Genomic DNA, 18,941 nt, shown 5'->3' with positions numbered 1-18,941 from the left:
AATTGAACCCTGCTTTTCTAAGGCATGAGTTTATATTGTTGTATTTATGTTCTCACGTTGCCTCACACTAGTGTGTATTGTGCTAGTAAGTGGTTAAGAAGTCATTGCAGTCCACATGATGAGCTTTGTGGGGTTACTTGCTTCTTCCAGGCAGATTTTTATTCAGTATCTGACAGTAGCCTTTAGACTGCTTGCTCAGGGTCAGGCTGCCTCTGGGTCCTTCAGCCACACTTTGTGGGCTCCAGGAGGGCTGCAGAACATCTGCTGTGGTAGGTGGCTTCTCCTTACCCCAGCAAACAGATGTGACTACTTCAAGTATGAAAACCACCACTGGCTGACTAATGATCACATAATGGTAGGACTTAGTCTCCCTTTTAATTATTATTAACCTTCCCTTATTTGTAACAAGCTCAGGGAAGGTCCTCTTTGATTTGGTGGTATGTGTGTTTCAAATGCTGATATTACCACAGGTGCCTTAAGGCAAAATCATGACTTCAAGTAATGCAGCTGCAGACCTGCCACATCTGTCTTAGACTTAAGCAATTATGAACTTGGACATTACATATGTTTATCAGAAAACTGTGTGGAAATTAAACTATCTCATGGGCACTTTCCACAGGAAAGAAAAAGGTTGTAGAGTCTGGTTGAGTTTGTGACTATATCCACAGCCTCAAGTGTGCCAAAACCTTCTCAGTCATAACTCCCAGGATCACCCCTGTGACTGACTGTGTGAAATCAAACTCAGAGACGTTGCCCCATTTTTGTACAAGGCACTGTAATGGCCAGAGCACAATGCTGGGAGCTTGGGTTCCTGGGTCTCACTACAGCTCTACTTCCATGGGCACTGGATGCAGCATCCCAGCATGATGGAGCCTCTTCAGCTCTGCCAGTGTGGTATGACCATAAATAATGAGTCATGCTCAAAACTCATGAGATTCACATATTAATCAAAACTCGTGAGATTCAATGTATTTAAAACTATACACACACACAGAGTTATCTTATTTGCAGTTATTGTTCTTTTTATTTCTGGTCTCCCAGGGTTATATGGTACCATCTTTCAAATTCTATAATTTTCATCTTTAATAAAAACACAACATAATCCAGGTTTCAGAACATAACTGTGAGGTTCTTCAGTATTAGATGAGCTTTGTCCATTCCTCCTGTACAATGAAGCTTGTCTCTCCAAATTCATTGAAGCTGGTAGACAATTTTGAGGTCTGTGGCAAGAACTATGTAACCAAAAAATTGTCATTAGCATTATTAATTACTTCCCTCAGCTAATGAAATAATTATGCAATCAGAACTAAGCAAGTATATGAAAAAGCAGAATTTTAGGTGACCTACACAGTCTCTAAAACAGGTTGGACAGTTGAACCAGGCCCTTCTCTCCCTAAAAACAGGAACTGGGACTATCATTTTCAAAATTAAAGTTCATCACAATTAACAATAAAAATACAGTTTAGAAAGTAATTTTGACCAATCTAATGATTTTACTATTGGGGTAATGATATTTGATATATTTTTCAGAAGCTTAAATTAGTCTTGTGAATGCCCCATATCCTTTTAATTTGTTAGAAGAAAAAAGCCTCCCTCTCTGACATTTCTTTAGGAAACATGAAATCTATGAACCCCAAATCCACATAAAAATGTCAGCCTTTTTTTTATCAACAACTCATGATCACTAAAGAAATGTATTGATTTTAGATGCTTGATTCAAGAACTCTGAAGGCTTTGGGATGAGCCATATGGTTAAGATTGTTGCCCCTCCTCCACCAGAGAAGAATAGTTCAAAACCCCAGAAGAGGAAAGAAAAACCAGAAACTTCTATAAATTCTGGCAAAACAAACGAAGTTGTTTCTAGCAGTTATTTATTTTTCTTTGTGTCTGCCCTCTTTCTTCTCTTTTGAATTTGAGATATAAGAAAAACGAAATATCTGAGTTTTAATGCTCTATACAATAAACATACAAATGTAATAAAACACATCTGTCACGCTTCCCTATAAAGAGCAGAGTGTAGATATAAAAGGACTGATTGTCTGTGTCTTATTTCATTTTTGCCTCTGTAAGATAGGAATATGGAAGCATCAAAATGCATAACAACATTTAAGTTTGCTTTGTAACCTGCAATTTATTTGCTTAAATTCAATTAGAGTCTCATTCATCAAACAGTGCAGCTCTTGAGAGGGGACAGATCAAACTCTGGTAACCATGAACGTGCTGAGCTTTGCCCAGATGATGTCAGTGGTTCAGATATGGCTTTTCTTACACCTCAGGTTTCTTTCTGGATGGGGGCCTTGACTTCCAAATCCAAGTGTCAGCTCTCCAGCATTCAGTGCAGAGATTAAGTAATGCACAATTTAAGGATTTGGGTCTGATTCTATTCCTGCCAAAATAAATGGCAACACTCCCTATGGCTCCAGTGGGAGAAAGGCCCTCTGCATTACTTCACTGGCTGATTGTGATCCACATAGGATCGTGCAGAAAGAGCTGCCAGATAATTCATAACATCACAGAGCCTCATCTTACTGGAAGTCTTTTTATCATCACACATTTAGCTTCAATCCTACCCATAAATTTATGTGGTTTGTAGTTGATGCATTAGTAGTTGGAAGGGCTGGATGGCAGGTTTTTAATTCATCAGCGGTGGCAGCTTCAGGATGAAGAGTTTTGTGCTCAGGATGAAGTTCATTTACCCTAGTCAACTCAGTCAAATAATCCCCTCATGGCTGCAACAATAATTAGGAACAAGGAATAAAAATCTGATAACCCCTGGTAGCTAGAATAAGGGAAAAATAGGGAACTCGTGCTCTCTGACTTGGAATGCAGGCAGCACAAGGATCACGAGCAAATGACTGATTTTTTTTCTCTTTCTTTTAAAACACCTAGATTTTCTGCAGCACAGAGTGGTCCCTCATATAACTTGGGCACAGTGATTCTCGACAGCTCTTTGAGGCAGTTTTATCTCTCACAGTCACTGGGAGCCTCTGTGGAGTTCCACACCGTGACTGCACTCTGACAGGCAGCTTGTTCTCACCAGATATATCTTCTGCCATATCCTCAAGCTCTTCCAGAGAATCATTTCTTGGGTGGAAATGAGACTTCTGGGAATTCTTTGTGCTGCTTTGGCTCCGTACCTGGGACGCAGTGCATGAGTCAGTCAGGAGTTTTCCCTCTGGTTCAGAACTGAGTCTGAAGTTCATTTTCTGTGAGGAGAGGGTTACAGACATGCTGGGTTCCTCCTTCCTTTTCACATTTAGATTGTGGGTAGCTCTCTGGTCTGCTTTACTCTGTGTACCTGAATCAACCTTCCCCAGAAAGGTTATTAAAAAAAATGCAAGTAGCTTATGTAATTTCATATAAATTTCATATAAGTCAACTAAGCACAAAGCTCTCCAATAAAGGAATTGACTAATGGGGAGAGAGGAGATCTTTTAATAATCTTTAATCCTTTTTTTTTTTTCTTTTGGGGGTGGTGCTGGGGGAATCAAACCCAAACGTATCAGAGGGTTTGCCCAAAGTTAACTTTTGGGTAGCAAACCCCAGCTTTGTAATTAAGGTAGAAGTTTATAGAATGTCCTGAACATATTTAGACCTCACTAGTTTTGTGGTCATTATGTTATTCATAGATTTGCTACTCAAATAGTAAATCTGAATTCAGAACATTTAATTACATTCAGTTAGTGTCTTCTAAAAATGGTCTAACTATATATATATATTTATAACAAAAAGGATGACATATTTAAGCAGAGTATTTTAAAACCAGACACACCCAAAAGAAACTCCCAATCAAACTGCAAATGACTTTGGGACTAGAAGAATCTCTGTGCTTATTCTTCAAATCCTCTTACCTGCATAGTTTTCTAGATAGTACCGTGTTTAGCCTTGAGGAAAATGTATTCTATGATTTTAAAAAAGCAGCAAATAAATACTTTCTGTATTTGCAATTTTTTTTTCTTTTCCACAGCATAAAGAATGGAGAAGCATGGACCAACAGCCAGCCTCTTTTGTTTCTCTCATTTGCTCTGGATTCCTCTGGGTTTACCTTGCATTTTTATGACCTAAATCAGGAACAATTCTGCTGTTTCTCACTGCGCTGCACATGCCTTAAAATCAATGAAAGAATCAGGCTTGCTGTGTATATTTTTCTTCTGAAAACTCTATGGATACGGCAGTGTCTGTTTTCAATGAGAGTGGAAATTCCAGTATCAAGCGGTTAATCTTAAGTCCCCGGGCTCGCTGCAGCCAATCCTGTACAAATTGAACCCCTGGCCCATCTATTTTCAGTGGAGCCTGAGCAGTGGTGCTCCCCTTGGGCCTGCAGGTTTGTTCCCCTCGCTGTGCCTTCCGTCGCGTGTGCACCTGCGAAGGAGATTGCGCCTGGCCGGGGCCACGGCGCTTGGCCAAATTCCAGGCAGGAAGGGGAGGGGGGGTGTCAGCAAACAGGCTCTGCTGGGCCTGCCAGACCGTTGTGTAAGTCATTCTGCAGGTTCCCAGCACGGAAAGTATCTTTAGGCTCTTCTACAACGGGAGGAAATTCTTTGGCGTATTTTGTCTTTTCCCCGAACAGACAAACGTTGGTGAAATACCTTCTTCATCCCCTTGTGTTACAATGTTCTGGCTTCCTATCTGTGGTGATATTAACTTCTTAATCATATAAAATAATTTTATAAGTGTCCATACCTACTGCACACATCCCGAAGAAAAGTCCCTATAGAGCAGAAGTAGAATTTATTCTTCCCCAAATCTTTCTCTCTCCCATTTATCCTTCTGGTTTCCCTTTTCTCATTCTCACATCCCACGTTTTTTTCTTTCCACATTTCTCTTTATTGTCTCTGTTCCTTTAAAATATTTTCTTCCCAAGTAAAACCAAACAAAAATATCAGCCCACAGTGGTCTTCTGCATTTGTGTTCTGTCCTTTGTTAAAGGGAATTGGAGCAGGGGGTGGGCTTGGGCTGCTATCCAGGAAAGAAGGGGGAAGAGAGGCACTGTTTATCCCTGCCAAGAGCTGAAGCAGTCCCCAGCCTTTTCTTTAAGAGCATCTCTTGTATTCCTTCCACCTCTCATGGGCTAAGCAATTTCATGGAAAAATTACTGTTATTATTTACCTAGGGAGAGTGTGTATGGTGTCTGGCATGGATAGTTTGGAAATGTCAGTTTAGATATCAGTGTTCCTGTAAGCTTCATTCACACAAAGTACCTTGGTGGCCTCTCCATAATCCGATTCTTTAAGACTTGAAGGTTTGTTGGAAACAAACTAGGTAAGTGTATGGTATCTGTACATTTCAGTGCCTGTTTAGGTACATAGAAGTGGACTTATTTCACAAGTTTTTTTTGTGCTTTCCTGTTTTGTGGAGGGCTTTCTGGACCAGAAAAAATAGCAGAGACAGAACCATTAGAAGAAGATGGAGCACGACAAGGGACTCCAACAGCTCTGAGCCAGGAAGGGGAAGTTGCCTGAACTGTTTTTCTTTTTTTTTTTTTTTTTTTTGAAGCAGGGTTAAGGTGAACTCCTAAGCAACTGTGGAGTGAGGCCCCACCTCTTCCAGCCTGACCTGCAAGCTCGGGTTACTCTCTCCTGTCTGGTTCACAGGATCCCTCAGTGAGCCTCATGCTTGCCTGCTGCCCACTGCCTTCAGCCCTGACCCTGCCAAGGAGCCTGGCACAATAAGAGTTTGTAGAGTTCAGACCTTATTTCAGGAAGATTTGCTGGCTTGGTTAAGGATGGACTAGCACCACTTGAGAAGAGATTCAACAACCAAACCACTGCAAACAGAAGCTGAGCAACATGGTCCTTTCCTCTTTTTAAAAAAAATGGTAAAATCCACGTCCTTCCTGAAGAAGCCGTCGGTGGCACGACTCTGGCAGTGATGGCTCTGACTTCACCTGCCTCTGCAAATGAGTCACAGAGTGTTATAAAAAGCAAGGACCTGCCAAGCCTCATTTCTTGGAACTGAGTGGAAATTTCAGCAAGCAGCTGCTCTTTCATTAGTTTATACTTTTCCTCTGCAGGTTCCTTGAAGACGGCCTGGAATCACAGAAACTTTGTAAAGCTGTCCGTACTTGGATAGCAGTGGCTCAATGGAAATGGCTGTTTGGTCTAGATAAGATTCTGATCTTCGTGAGGAATCTTGCTGAAGCCTGGAAGGAGCCTCGGGAACATAATTGAACAGGTGTGTAAGTCTTTCAGGATTGGCAATTGAATCCTGATCAAAAATCAGGAACAGAACCTCGAAAATCAGCTTAGCTCTCCTATGCACTACCTGAATGGAGGCTGTTTTCCTGTGTCTGATGCTGTCAAAAGATTTATATTTTCAAGCTTTTCTCTGGAGTCATAAAAGGCAAAAGCTTATTTGAAAGTGAAATCATTGAAAACAGAGGTTCTCGTGGAACAACCCGATTTTAGGAGGGGAGTGGCTCGTTATAGAAATCACGACTGTAGCGTGAGGACTTTGGCTACCTGTAAACGTGCCAATAGTATCTGGACACGGGACTATTCCCCTGTGCTGAGTGAAGGACACGTGTAAATGGTCAGAGTCGGGAGGAATGTGGTGCCAGATGGAAACAACATAAACAGCTGGGAGACTTCATCCGGGATTTCAGGCGAGGATGGGAGACTTACATTCTCGCCGTCCACTAGTTGCAAAGGTGGTTTAGATACACCTACTTCTCCGGGGAAGGATTTTTCTTTGGAGCGTCGGTAGGTTTTATCGCGTGGCTTTTTATTTGAGTTTTTTTTTTTTTTTTTTTTTTTTCGGGGACGTTAAGCAACTCCCGTATTTCACCGCCGCTCCGGGGGGGGGCCGGGAGATGCTGCTCAGCACCTTTGCGTTCGCGTGAGCTCCCGGTGAGGCGCGGCGGGGAGCGGCAGAGGGGCGAGGCGGCCCCGCACATCCCGCACAGCCCGCGGGGCCGGGGCTGGAACGGGGCTGAGGCTGGAGCCGGGGCCGGGGCCGGCAGAGGGAGCTCGGCTCCGCTCCCTCCGCCGCTGCTCCCGGTGCCCGGCGCCCGCCCCGCTCCGGCACTTTGTTGGCCCCCGCGCCCGCCCCTGCCCGCAGCTCGCCGGCGGCGAGCGGGGGAGCCCCGGCCGTGCCGCCCGGAGCCCCGCGGGGCGGCAGGAGGGCTCGGGGGAAAGGTAAGAGGCTGGCGGGGCGGGAGAGGGATTTCCCACGGGCGCCGAGCCCCCCCCCCCACCACCACTTTTGTTCCGCGACGCCAAAAGCCGCCGGGGCAGCGCGCACGGGGTGGGGACGGGGCGAACTGCGGGGCGCTGACCCCCCCCAGTCCGCGGAGCCGCCGCCGCTCGGGCAGGGGCGGCCGAGAACTCCCTCCCGGGCCGGGCACGGCGCTCGCTGCTGCCGCCGTTCCCCCGCCGTGGCTTTATACCCGCGTCCCTCTCTCCGTGTGTGTAGGTGTGCGCGTATTTTCCCCCTCCCGCTGCGGTAACGCCGCCGCACCTTGCCCGCCGGGCTCCCACCGGGCTGAGGATCCGCCGGTGCCCTCCTCCTGCCTCACCTTCGACCAGGTGACTTGCCTTTCAGTCCTTATTGTGGTATTTCTTCCCCCGTGTTTGAGCTGGCTTTTCCACCTGTATTGCTCGTATCGGGCGAAGGGGCAGCTTTCGGGTGAGATATTCCTGTTGCATGCTTGCGTTTCTTCGGTGCTCTCCCCCGCTGTCTTTCGTCTCCCCCGCTGTTTAGCCCTTTCCCTCTTATCTGATAACTTTCCCTGGCGTTTTTCCTTCTCCTGCCCCTCTCATGGCCATGACACGCACTCCCTGCCAGCGCGCAAGTGACCTGGACACACGGTGGAAAACAGGTTCGTGGCATTTTGCGGCATAATCTGAGGTGTTCCTGTCCCCTTGTAACCTGGGTAGGGTTGCATTGTATCCATGAAAAGCTAGGCATCGCAGCTTCCACTAAACCGTAGTTTCAAGCCAGTGAGTAGCAGGCAATAGAAGAAAGGTTGGAACAAGTTTTTCTTAAGGATGTTGGTTGGGAACCAATCCTCCCACTCAAAAATTGTGCTTTGCCTTGGCTTATGGGTCTCGTACCCTCCAGAGCTACAGGCGTGCAGTGGTATGACCTTTTGTGGAGTCTGCTTTGTTTACTTGAGGTGAAATACTGAAGATAAAAGTCCTGCTGCTCTGTGTTGTGTCTGCTGAAATATTAACCAAATGATGGATCTCGCGTGCCTCTGCAGCGTAGATTATATTAATAATTAATAGTAATATTAATTATGCCTCTCCATCATCAAAAATAAGGTCCTCCTCCCCTCCTATTGACCATATTCTTTCTTGTTTGTGATTGTGCAACGACTATATGTCAGCTACAGAAGTTGCTTACATGGGAGAACATAAAAATGACTATTTTTGTTGTTAGCAACTGGAAATACTGAATCAGCATTGTGCGTCCCGTCTCCTTTCCATGGAAATGCTGCTGCCCTTGCCCTTTGAGAAGAAGCCTCTCCTAGGCCAGGCTTGAAGTGAGTTTGTACCCTCTCAGCGAGCAGTGGGGATTGCAAAGAGCTTACAGGGTTTCCAGGGTGTAAGGGAGACGCAGCCCATCTCCTCTTGATTCACAGTTCACAGTGAGTGTAGCGCCATTAGCATGCAGGTATCATCAGGTAATGAGATACTGTGCTCAAGGCTCCACAGAAGCAGGTTGCAGCTGCTGGTTGCTTTTACTGGGAGAGACTGTGGAAACATAAGTGGCTTCGGACTGTAATTGTCCAGCTGGCTTGTATTGTCAAACACTCATAATGGCTGCAGTATTGAGTTATGCCTTCTCATAGCTCAGAATGTATGTTTCTGATTGCCTGTAATTTTGAAAGCAGTCAAAGCATCCCATTAGATTTATTTGGAGGGAGGTAACACCCCACAAGCAACGACACTCAGTAGTGATTAGGTGCTGTGTTATTTATAGCAGTAATAGAGAGGGCAAGTTTAGTCTAAAGTTACTTCTGCTGTGAAATGCATAGATGAAAAAAAAAATACAGAATTTTTGCACTTATTTTCTTTCTGTCCATAGTCCAGCTGTAAATCCAAATCAGTCACATTAACTGTTGCATTTTTTTTGTCCTGTGGGTAAAACCTTTTTAAAATCTAACATCTCAGGTCAAATAATTGGAGGATCGATGAGGATCAAAATAGGTTAAATATACAAGAACTTCTAAATTACTGTGATGAGAAAAGACTTGAAGTCCACACGATGAAGACTGCACTGATAAAGTGTTTGCTAACTTCGATTTCAGTGTCTACCACTTGTTGCTCTTATGCTCCTAATTACAGTTCCTGCATCTCTCATATGGTGAATGACTGGTCAATGGTGTGAGATTTTCTCGAGGACACAGCTTTTAGCTGTGCCAGACAGAAGAAGGAAGCCCTTTGGTGTATGACCCATCCTGAGTCTTCTCTCTCTGAAGTGGGGCTGGTGGCCAGAAAGAAAAGACTCTTAACTCCTCTGTGGTGCTTATGGTGCAGTGTGCATGGCCCCATTCTTGAATCTCCATCCAAAAGGAATCAGAAAGTTTCTTTGCTTGTGTGTTTTCTGCATGTGGATGGGTCTGCTTCTCACATTTCATTTGAAAGCAGGATTTCTTCCTGCTTTCTCACTTAACAGCATCTGGTTCTGTGTCCCCTCTGTCCGTAGGGATTCAGTTTTCATCATTCTATTCCTGAGCTGGATTCCCAAGGAGGCTAATCAACAACTCATGGTTAGAAGGCTTTTCATTGATTTTTGCGATGCCTGAAATACCCTTTTTCCTCGTGGTAGGGCCATACTTCCACAGTACCCATGAAATTAACAGTGAAGTTGGTATATTTTTCAAGGTGAAAATTCAATATATGAGACTCATATCTTGTTCTCAGTACTAGTTCTTCAGTTTTTTCAGTATTAAATCCTTTGCATTACCAGAAGCTAGAATTCCTGCTTTTGGAGGGGGATGTATCTGATGCCATTTTATCTTAACTCCAGAGTTGGATTCTGATTTATCTATCAATTTATTCATCTAACGCGCTGAATTTCTCAGTTTTGTACAGATCTTGATTTAACTGTGATACCTAGGAATTTCAGTTTTCCACCTTGGATCCCAAGATTTTACATTTTGCTGGGAACTTCAGTCCTGAATGACTGCTGAGTTTTTCCCTGTGGTGCCCATGGAGGAACTCAGGTATAAAGTTGTAGGAAGTTTTATCTAAGTCAGTGAGACCGTTTGGGGTATGTGTAGAAAACATTTGCGTAACTGTTTATAAAACAGAGCTCTTCAGTCACTGAAATGGAATGTTAAGGTGTCTTTTATAGCACTTGATACTCAGAGATCCTGCATAATTGCTTGTTCCCTGCTGAAGTTAGTCACAGCCTTCTTGGAAAGACCATGATGATGTGGGAAGAAGCAACCATCACATCTGTTTTGTGGGGAGGGACTTTTTTTTTAATTTTTTTGTTTCCAATTGCGTGTCAGGGACACTGGGGGGGTAAAAATGAATCACAAATGGAAATGTTCTTAACATTAGCTCTGTAGGATCTGTTTTCATTTTTAGCTGTGACCATAAGCCCACAATCAGTAACACATGCCTTTGATTTTAACGTCAGTTTTAGTGAAATTTTTAAATATTAGCCAACTCAGGGCCTTGAATTGCTACTAGTTAAATGCTTCCATTCCTTTCTTCCCTTTCCTCTCTATGCCACTGTCTCAGTAATTAAAGTTAGGCATGCTGTGAATCTCCACAGGGTTGAGATCTAACATGGAAGTAGCAAATTACAAATTACTTTCTTCGCATGTATTATCTTTGTCTTTTTATGAATAGACTTCAGCAACCTTATGCATTCTGGATAGACAAAGTTAGCAGACGTGTCTAGCCTCAAAGGTTCAGAGTTAGTATTTTCCACGAAGTTATCCATTTCTGTGGGATTTTCTGTTGTGTAGTTTTCTGATGCGTGACAGGCATCTTCATTACTGTGGTGACAGGGGATTCTACTTGCCTTTGTTCTTAAAGCCTCACTCATGTTGTCATTTTGACCAGCCATGGAAATTGTCATGTTCTCTATAAAGCTACAGCAGAAAGCAGGAAATCAAAAACAAACAGTGTAAAACTCTGAGCTGTAAAATGGTGAACCCTTTGTCTTGTAATGCTGTGAAACCTTTGAGTATTTCAACAGAATATTTAGAAAAAAAGTCATAAACTTTAGGAATGGTATCTGTTGAGTGAGGATAGGGGTTATGAATGTTCAGTCCTACGAAAAATAGGTTTTGTACAGATAACATGGTGTTTGGTTTTTGGAGGGGATTTGATTTGTGTGTGTTTTGTTGTTTTCGGTTTTTTTGTTTGTTTGTTTTTAAGAGTGCATTTGGTTTAGATGAGATACAGGATTTGTCTTTTAATAATCCAAAATGTTACAGTTTGAGTATTTTCTGGATTTCGTAGATTACCAATGCAGGTAAGGGAACATCCAGTTTCTTTCAAGACCTCCATAAGCATAGAGGAATTGTGTTCAGCTGACTTAATGGTGAAGCTGCCAGAGCTGGTTCTTGGGGTGGGGGGCTGGAGTGTGCTGTAGCTGCCGGATGCTTCAGACTAAATCTACTGCAAGAGTTTCACTGTAAGCCTTAATGTCTGTAGCACAGGAATGTTTGTAACTGGAAAGTAAGGGTATGACTCCTGGGAATTTGTGTCTATTACTTTCATTTCTGCTCCTGCATGTAAAAGCATTTTTAAAGATGGACCAAGTAGAAAAACAGGCACGAGGCTTGCTGCTTCTCCCATCAGAACTCCCTTCTCCTCCCACTCACCTTCCGGAAATTGTCCCAAGTGCAAACTGAAGCTGAAAGTGAGGTGTTTGCAGTACCTGTTTGTTGCTCATTAGATAGGCCCAGACTCATTAGGAAATGGTATTTAATGTACCCCACCTTCCCGAAACAGCTCCATAAATCTTGATCTAAAAATCATGTGAAATACACGAGATCACAGAAGTCCATTTGCCCTTCAATACTTGCAGATACCTGGTGACACACAAGATTACCCGAATTTTACCAATATTTTAACTTTAAGTAGACTGTGATGCTGCTGTGATTTGTTCCCTTAATGCTCCTGGTGAATTTTATTTCACCTGAAACGTGAACTTTGTTTAATGAGCACTTTCTTTCATTCTGGGGTAATCGAGAGGGCTTAATTCATCCCTCTGAATGCTCCTTCCATGAAGACTGAAGACTCTGCTCTTCATTCTCATGTACTCTTCCTTCTTTTGATGCTTTCGCTCTTTTTGCTTGGTTTCACAGTGTGTCTGAGGTGTTGTCTTCTCTATTTCCTGAGAGTCAAAGGTCTCTTTGTTTACAGTGTAAATTATAATTTGGAGTAACTAGCCTTGAGAAAACCTTAATTTTCTAACCCATAAGGGAGTTAGCTAACTCCCCAAAACACCAAGTGTTATCTGGTTAATGCAGGGATTCATCAGATTCATCAGAATCCCAGTGTACATCATAAAAATATTTTTGAATGCACAGTTCTGTTATTCAGAGCAAGTGAATGTGAACCTTTGTACAAAGAGCGAGACATTCATCTTGTATGTTGAGTTTTTCATGTAGCTGAGTGCATTTGACAATGATCTAGCAAAGATAATGCAATGAAACTGAGTTACATCATGAGGAGTTTGTGATATCAGGTCGTAATAAAATTCAGCTTGATGATCTGTTGTGCAATTTTAAAAATGGCATGGAAAAGTCAGCCTTTTATAGTTGTGCCTCTGAAGTAATTTTCAGCTTTTTACATATCTTGAGAAGCCAGCAAGTGTATTATACTGCCTTCAGTTGGAGATATAAATATACATCTATATTTCACATTCAGAATTGGGTAGCAGGCTCTGTATTTACATATATGTTTTCTTTTTCCGTGTCATCTCAGACTTGCTTTTCCCAAAGTGGAATTACTTATTCTCTTCTCCACTTCTAGCATTATTTATTGCTTGGTGATCTTCCTGTGCTCTCACAACCTCAGTGTAATGTTGGTTTCATCTTTCTGTTTCTTTTTCTTCCTGTATTCATGGATAAAGACCTGTCCAGGGGTGAGGGCAGAGGGGTGGGAGGGTGGGGTCTGTTTCTGTTTTAGCTGCAAACTTTGTTAGAGGTAATAAATCCCAGCTAACTGGTCATTAGCCTCGTGGTGCTATCTCACACAGAGGGCAGGACAGGGTAAGGAATCTGGACTTTGCACCTCAGTGTCCATTAGGTAAGTCAGCCCTGTGTGACGGATGTCCTACCTCTGCCAAGAAACAAACACAGCTTCTCTACTGCAGTCACAGTTTCCCTTCTCATGGTTGCTTTAGGGATAAAGTACTGCTGGATTTTGAGCCTTACCTTCAGTTTTAGTCTCACTTCCCCCTGCTCAGCCTGCCCCTTGGCTCAGCTGTTACTGTTTTCCTTCCTTTTTCACTTGCCTGAGTCATGTTCCTCCACCATCTTCTGTATTCTGATCCATCCTACACTTGAGTTTTGATGTAGCTTTAGTCTCCTGTTGTTTGCTTTTTAAATTTTTTTTTATTTATTTCTTTAACCCCTAAGTTTTCCCTACTCTTTTTGTTTTGCATCACTCTTTAATTGCACTTCATGCCACTCCTTGCAGTAAAGCTTTTTTCTTACTCACAAACCAATTCTTTTTCCCCTTTTGTGTCATTAGTCTTTATTCCAGTGTCTTCTGAAAAGCATTTCAGACCTATAGATCCCAGTGGGGAATATTGTATGTGAAATTACATGGGTAGTCATGTAATTTGTGGGTTAGAGTTTCATAAGTAACGTCTTCTTTAAAGGTTGAATGCTGTGTATTTTGTCTAGGCAATAATTTTAAGCTCTCTTGAAGCAGTTCTAGAGCTCAAGACCTGAATGGGAGCTGTTAGAGTGTGTGTAGGCATTTGTTTTCCCTATGTGAGTGAGGTGTCTAATACACACAAAAAAGTCTGTTCAGTAAATGTCTTACTGAATATGAATGTAAGATCTCAGAAGCTCCTTCAGTACGTGGTGGAATTTTCTGTTTTCTGCTTAGGTTTTAAAGTTTTTCTCACTTTTATATGAAAACTAAATGTCAACATGCAAGGAAACAGAAGGGTTCATATCTTCCTTAAGTAGAGACAGAGCAGAATGTTGCCCTGGGGGAGAACCAAGTTGCTGTTGAGTCCCAGTCTTGGTGGTGACCACTTGAAATCATAATTTTGTGCAGTGTTTGACTTCTGCAGAGGGACTCGTGGACTTCCAGGCTGGGGGTCTGGCAGGTGGAATGATCCCACTGGCCTGTGCAGTCCAGCCTTTTGTGCTCCACAGTGGCAAGTGGCTTAGGGCAGCTGGCACTAGGGAGCTGTGTCTTCCCAGGGACAGGGTTTGCTGATTTTTTATTTTTTTTTTTTTGAGGGGGTGGATGCTCAGAGTATGAGAATTTATGTCCCATTGGATTCTTTGAGTATTTTAAACTGTACTTTTATAACTCTGAAAGTTCTAACTGTCCTGACATCTCCATTTCCTTTTTTAAAATAATCTAAAAATCTAGATTTTGGAAACAGCTGTTTTTTCTCTTTGCCTTAGTTTTCCTGTTAATAAACAAAAAAAGTATCTGTCTCTTAGGAGTTCTGTGAGGTTTAATTAGCAAATGTTTATACAGCCTTTTGAAGATATAAAGCATCATATAAATGCTAAGCAGTAGTATTATTACCACCAGCTGCTTTGTTGTAATTGCAATAATAAAAGCTTCAGTACTGGTGGTTCCCTTGCTGCTGTTCTAGGTACAGGTTTTGTGAACACTGGAGACACTGAGGGTGGTGGTAAAGTGATGGTGTGGATCATACTGAGGTACGGTGTGTGGGACAGCTATGAAATCTTTGAGGAGCTTTCTTGAAAAAGAATTAAAAAACTAATAACAAAAAAACCTAAAAGTCCATAACTGGGAAAGAATACACCTCTTCTGCAGTATTCCAGCATTTACAGGTCCCAGGACTAACTAGGGGGTGGTCTGTGCTGTGTAGTGTCTCACCTGATTAGGAATGAGCTGGCAGCAGTTGCGTTCATGACACTGGCATATAAAAGAAGGTATCTTTTAGAGATGATTGGTAATTGGTAGTATAGGAAAAGAGACATAGTATAAATCACAATGAACCTTTAGAATTTTTTCTTTTTTTAGGTCTACTTTTGTAAAACATTCATGACTTAATGCTGAGCTATTTTTATTAATGTTCTTGTGCTTATCTCGCATAACCAGCTTGTTAAAAGCGGATATGAACACTTTTTAAGCCTCTGGCTTATAAATTGTGAGAAAGAGAAAAGAAGATTGATTCCAACAGGCTTGAAGGTGGATTCATTTCTCTTCTAGTTAGCAAAATAAGAGAGAGAGGGAAGAATTAGACTGTAGACTTAGTGAGCCAATCAGTTCCAGCCAGGTTGAAAATCATTAGATTTAGCTCTAATGTATGATGTAATTGTAAAAGTCTAACTTAAAATAAATGCAGGGGAATTCTGTTTTGGTAAATTGACGATGGTATCTCCAAGTTATTTCTGCCTGAAGTAATAAGAGTGTGAAAAAAATAAAGTAATAGCAAAGGAGCAGTGCGGGGGAACAATTATTTTGCTAACGACTCCTGAGGATCAGAGAGGGTTACTCGGTCATATTATAAGAAGAATATTGTGCTGCTTGAAGATTGGAGAGGATTGATAATAATTGTGCTTTGAAGAAAATTTCTCTGTTCTTTTTACTGTAAACATCTGAGATAAGATGGAAAAGTTTGGATGAATGTAACATCTTCTGCAAATTCTTTCAGCATTCTTAATTGCTTGTTATGAGATCTTGATTTTAACATTGGCAGATATTTCTGGTGGATTTTAGGGGTTTCTAGTTTACCAAGTGGGGCAGTCTACTTGCTATAGGCAGTTTATCCAGGTCTAATTGTATCTTAGTATTTGGTAAAATGCATATTTCCTAATAATTCTAATTGTGAAGACCTGAGTTAACACATAAGAGAAATCACACAAATCTGGATCGTGGGTGTCATAATTTCATAGTGTCTGTACTGCAAGGACTTTTAAAACATAGATGATGCAAAGCAGGTAACTGATTCAGTCTTTTATGTGTAAGCAAATTTTCAGACAACTTTGAACATTATTAAACAGTAAGAAGAAAAGGCACCAGACCTTTTTGATTTTTTTTTTTTTTTTAATGTTAGGGAAATCTTACTTTAAAAACAGCCATAAAATGTGCAACCACAAAGTTGTTCTGCATGGAAATAGAAGCAGTTTAAACACCTATAACCCTGAGGCCCATCTGGAGACATCCCAAATGCTGGATGGTAGGTTCAGAAAAGATTACTTTAGCTGCTCAAAATATTTTCAGAAGCCAAGTGGAAGACAATTCCTAGTATTGTATTAAAGCTGTTCTCTCTTTATTGTGTGAGACTGGTGACACCTCATTTTACATAAAGGTCTGGGTTTTCTTGACAGCTGTAGGAAACAGCAACTATTTTATGCTCCCTCTATACAGGAATTAGATAGGAATTTATTTTTCTGTTATCCTAGGCTGTAACATATAGTAGTATAATAGCTATCTTTTGAAGTACAAAAAATCTGCCTCAGGGGCAATCATTTTAAAGCATAATACAAAGTGCTGTTTTAATAAGGTTTGCTCCTTGCACATTTAAAGTGCAAGGAAATGTGTGTTGAAACCTTGCTAATCCTTCATTTGCACAGTCTTTGGCTCATTCCCTAACTGTCAAGGAATTAATGGTGTGCTTCAATGACATCTTGCATTACTAGATTGTAATTATTTTTACAAGAGATTCTGCACTGCATTTGATGGTGCTTTATGAATTATCATAATAAATAAAATGAAATTGCTGTTGTCAAAACATACGAGCAAAGTAATCTGATTCCCGTTGTTCGTGTATTCACTGGCTCGTGGAATTTAGTGATATCCAGTGGACTTCCAAGCTGTTCACACAAGTTGGTGAGGTTTGCTGTGTTGTGCTGTTTTGCTTGTACTTGTGACAAGTTAAACAATGGTGTAGCTGACAAGGAACAGCTCCATTGAGGAGATGACAACACATCTCTCCTGTGCTTCCTCCTTTGGCCTGTGTACTTGAAAAGGGAGCAAAAAGGCAACATGCATATTGGTTCACTTAATGAATTCAGGTCCTCATCTGACCCCTGATGGCGTGACCTCTGGCAACTATTGTATGGAAACAGGCTTTGAATTAAATTATCACAGCCTACAGTAGAGATGTCAGGACAGTGCAAACATGTCAAAGCTGATTTTAACTGTACTTTCTCAGTACCAGAAACAGGCTCCAATTGCATGGTACGTGGTGGTCTCCATGCCTCTTGGCTGAGGATGGAGATCCTTGCTGCTGTGGTTCACTGGGTCCAGTACCCAAACCTGGGAATGGTGTTTGTACTCTGGACACATCCTCTATCTGTGTCCTTTCATGGAGATCTGCACCTAGCTAAAGCAGGCCATACTGAAGATGTTTTAAGTGTACATCATTTGCTTTTCAGGTGGATGGAGTCAACAGCATTCAATTTTGGAATATCTTGGTTTATTACAGATATTTTTATGGTCAGAGTTCCTCCAGATCTTAGGCAGTGGCTGGAGGCTCCTTGTACTAGGCACTCAATTTCAAGAGAATGTTATTATTTAAACATTGTGTCTATTTTTGAGTCAGCTAATCTATAAAACCTGTGTAAAGCCACAAGAGATCATTACAAATTTGGTTTGACCTCTGGAGAGTATGAAGGAGGAGAGTTTTGGCCTTCTTTTCATGGTAGAAAAATATTAATGAAGTTTTCTTATCCTTCCTCTCAGAGGAAGATAGACACAGTAATTTAAACTGCCTGCCACTGACAAACATTGGCATTTTCCACTAGGTACGTTAGTGAATTTTCAGTTGTTCTGTGTTTTAATCTTGTGAATGCCAGTATGTGGTGCAACTCTCTAAATGCTATTGTTTGTGTATATATATATATATATATGTATGTATGTATGTATATTTTGGCAAATAGCAGATGGAGTCCAGATTTCCTCCTCTAGATACAGACCTTTTCCTCCAAGGCCTCATAGCCTAAAAGCAGCTGCTCCTGGAATCTCTACTTCTTTCTCTTCATCCTTCACTGTATGAATTGTGTAAACTCAAATCAGAAGGTTACCACTGTAACCTTCTCTGCATAGTAATTTTTTGCTCTCATGGCAGACTGAGCCACTTCTTTGCAAAGCAGTTTGTAAATTACCCTGTGGTTCTTGTGTAGGTTCACTTTGATTTTTGAGAGATTTGGGGCCTTCCTACCTCCTAGACCATGGAGCTTGTGCTGTACAGAGGCTGGGGTGTCCAGATGCATGCTGTGCTAGCACTTCCAGTAATGCCAGCAATAACACTTTTTCTCTATGGTCACATCTCCCTTATAGCTTCTACCAAGCAAGGTTTGCAGATGTCACTTTAGGCAGTCTAGTAAATTCAGTCCAAAAATCGGATTTGCGTGGGAACATGTCACAAGAGATGCAAGTCCTTCTTGGTTTTATACCCTCCCTCACAGAGCTTTAGTGCAGAGACTTCTTTAGGATGTAAAGAAAAGTGCATGGTGATTTTACAGATGACCTTGCTCTTTATGGGCTCCCTGCATGGGACTCTAGCTTCCAGTAATGAGGAAATGTTCATGCCATGATGACATAAAACAACAGAGACTTCCAGTAATTCCCCTGTTCTTAGCCTGTGATAGACATGTGCCTGCAGGGATCAGCTGACCTTAAAAATTATGCAGATCTGGAGCTTGGGGTCATTTTTGTTGTACAGAATTTTTTTTTTCTTTTTTTTTAATAGGCATTGGGGTGGTGATATTGCACTCACTGGTTGGAAACTGTATTTGATTAGCCTTCTCAGTCTAAGTGTGCACTCTCCACTCTAGGCAGATATTCCCCCTAGAGCTC

General features: G+C 41.8%; 1 protein-coding gene across 5 annotated transcripts in view; it reads left to right on the top strand.

Annotated features, from left to right (window-relative positions):
- Window positions 1–6,432: 6,432 nt before the first annotated feature.
- Window positions 6,433–18,941, top strand: part of EPS8 (epidermal growth factor receptor pathway substrate 8) — a 136,051-nt gene continuing 123,542 nt past the window's right edge. For 2 of the 5 annotated variants that reach the window (XM_027653717.1, XM_027653685.1), the window contains exon 1: window positions 6,434–6,701. The gene's annotated coding sequence lies outside the window, so the exon portion shown is untranslated. Of the gene's footprint in view, window positions 6,702–7,048; window positions 7,137–18,941 lie in introns of those variants that run through there. The other 3 variants (XM_027653708.1, XM_027653700.1, XM_027653695.1) reach the window with 3 other exon arrangements.

The sequence above is a fragment of the Corapipo altera genome, unplaced genomic scaffold, assembly GCF_003945725.1.
Source record: "Corapipo altera isolate COAL_440 unplaced genomic scaffold, ASM394572v1 1, whole genome shotgun sequence".
Classification (NCBI taxonomy): Eukaryota; Metazoa; Chordata; class Aves; order Passeriformes; family Pipridae; genus Corapipo; species Corapipo altera.
Note: the sequence above shows the minus strand (reverse complement) of the source record. Positions and strands in the feature narration are given on the sequence as shown.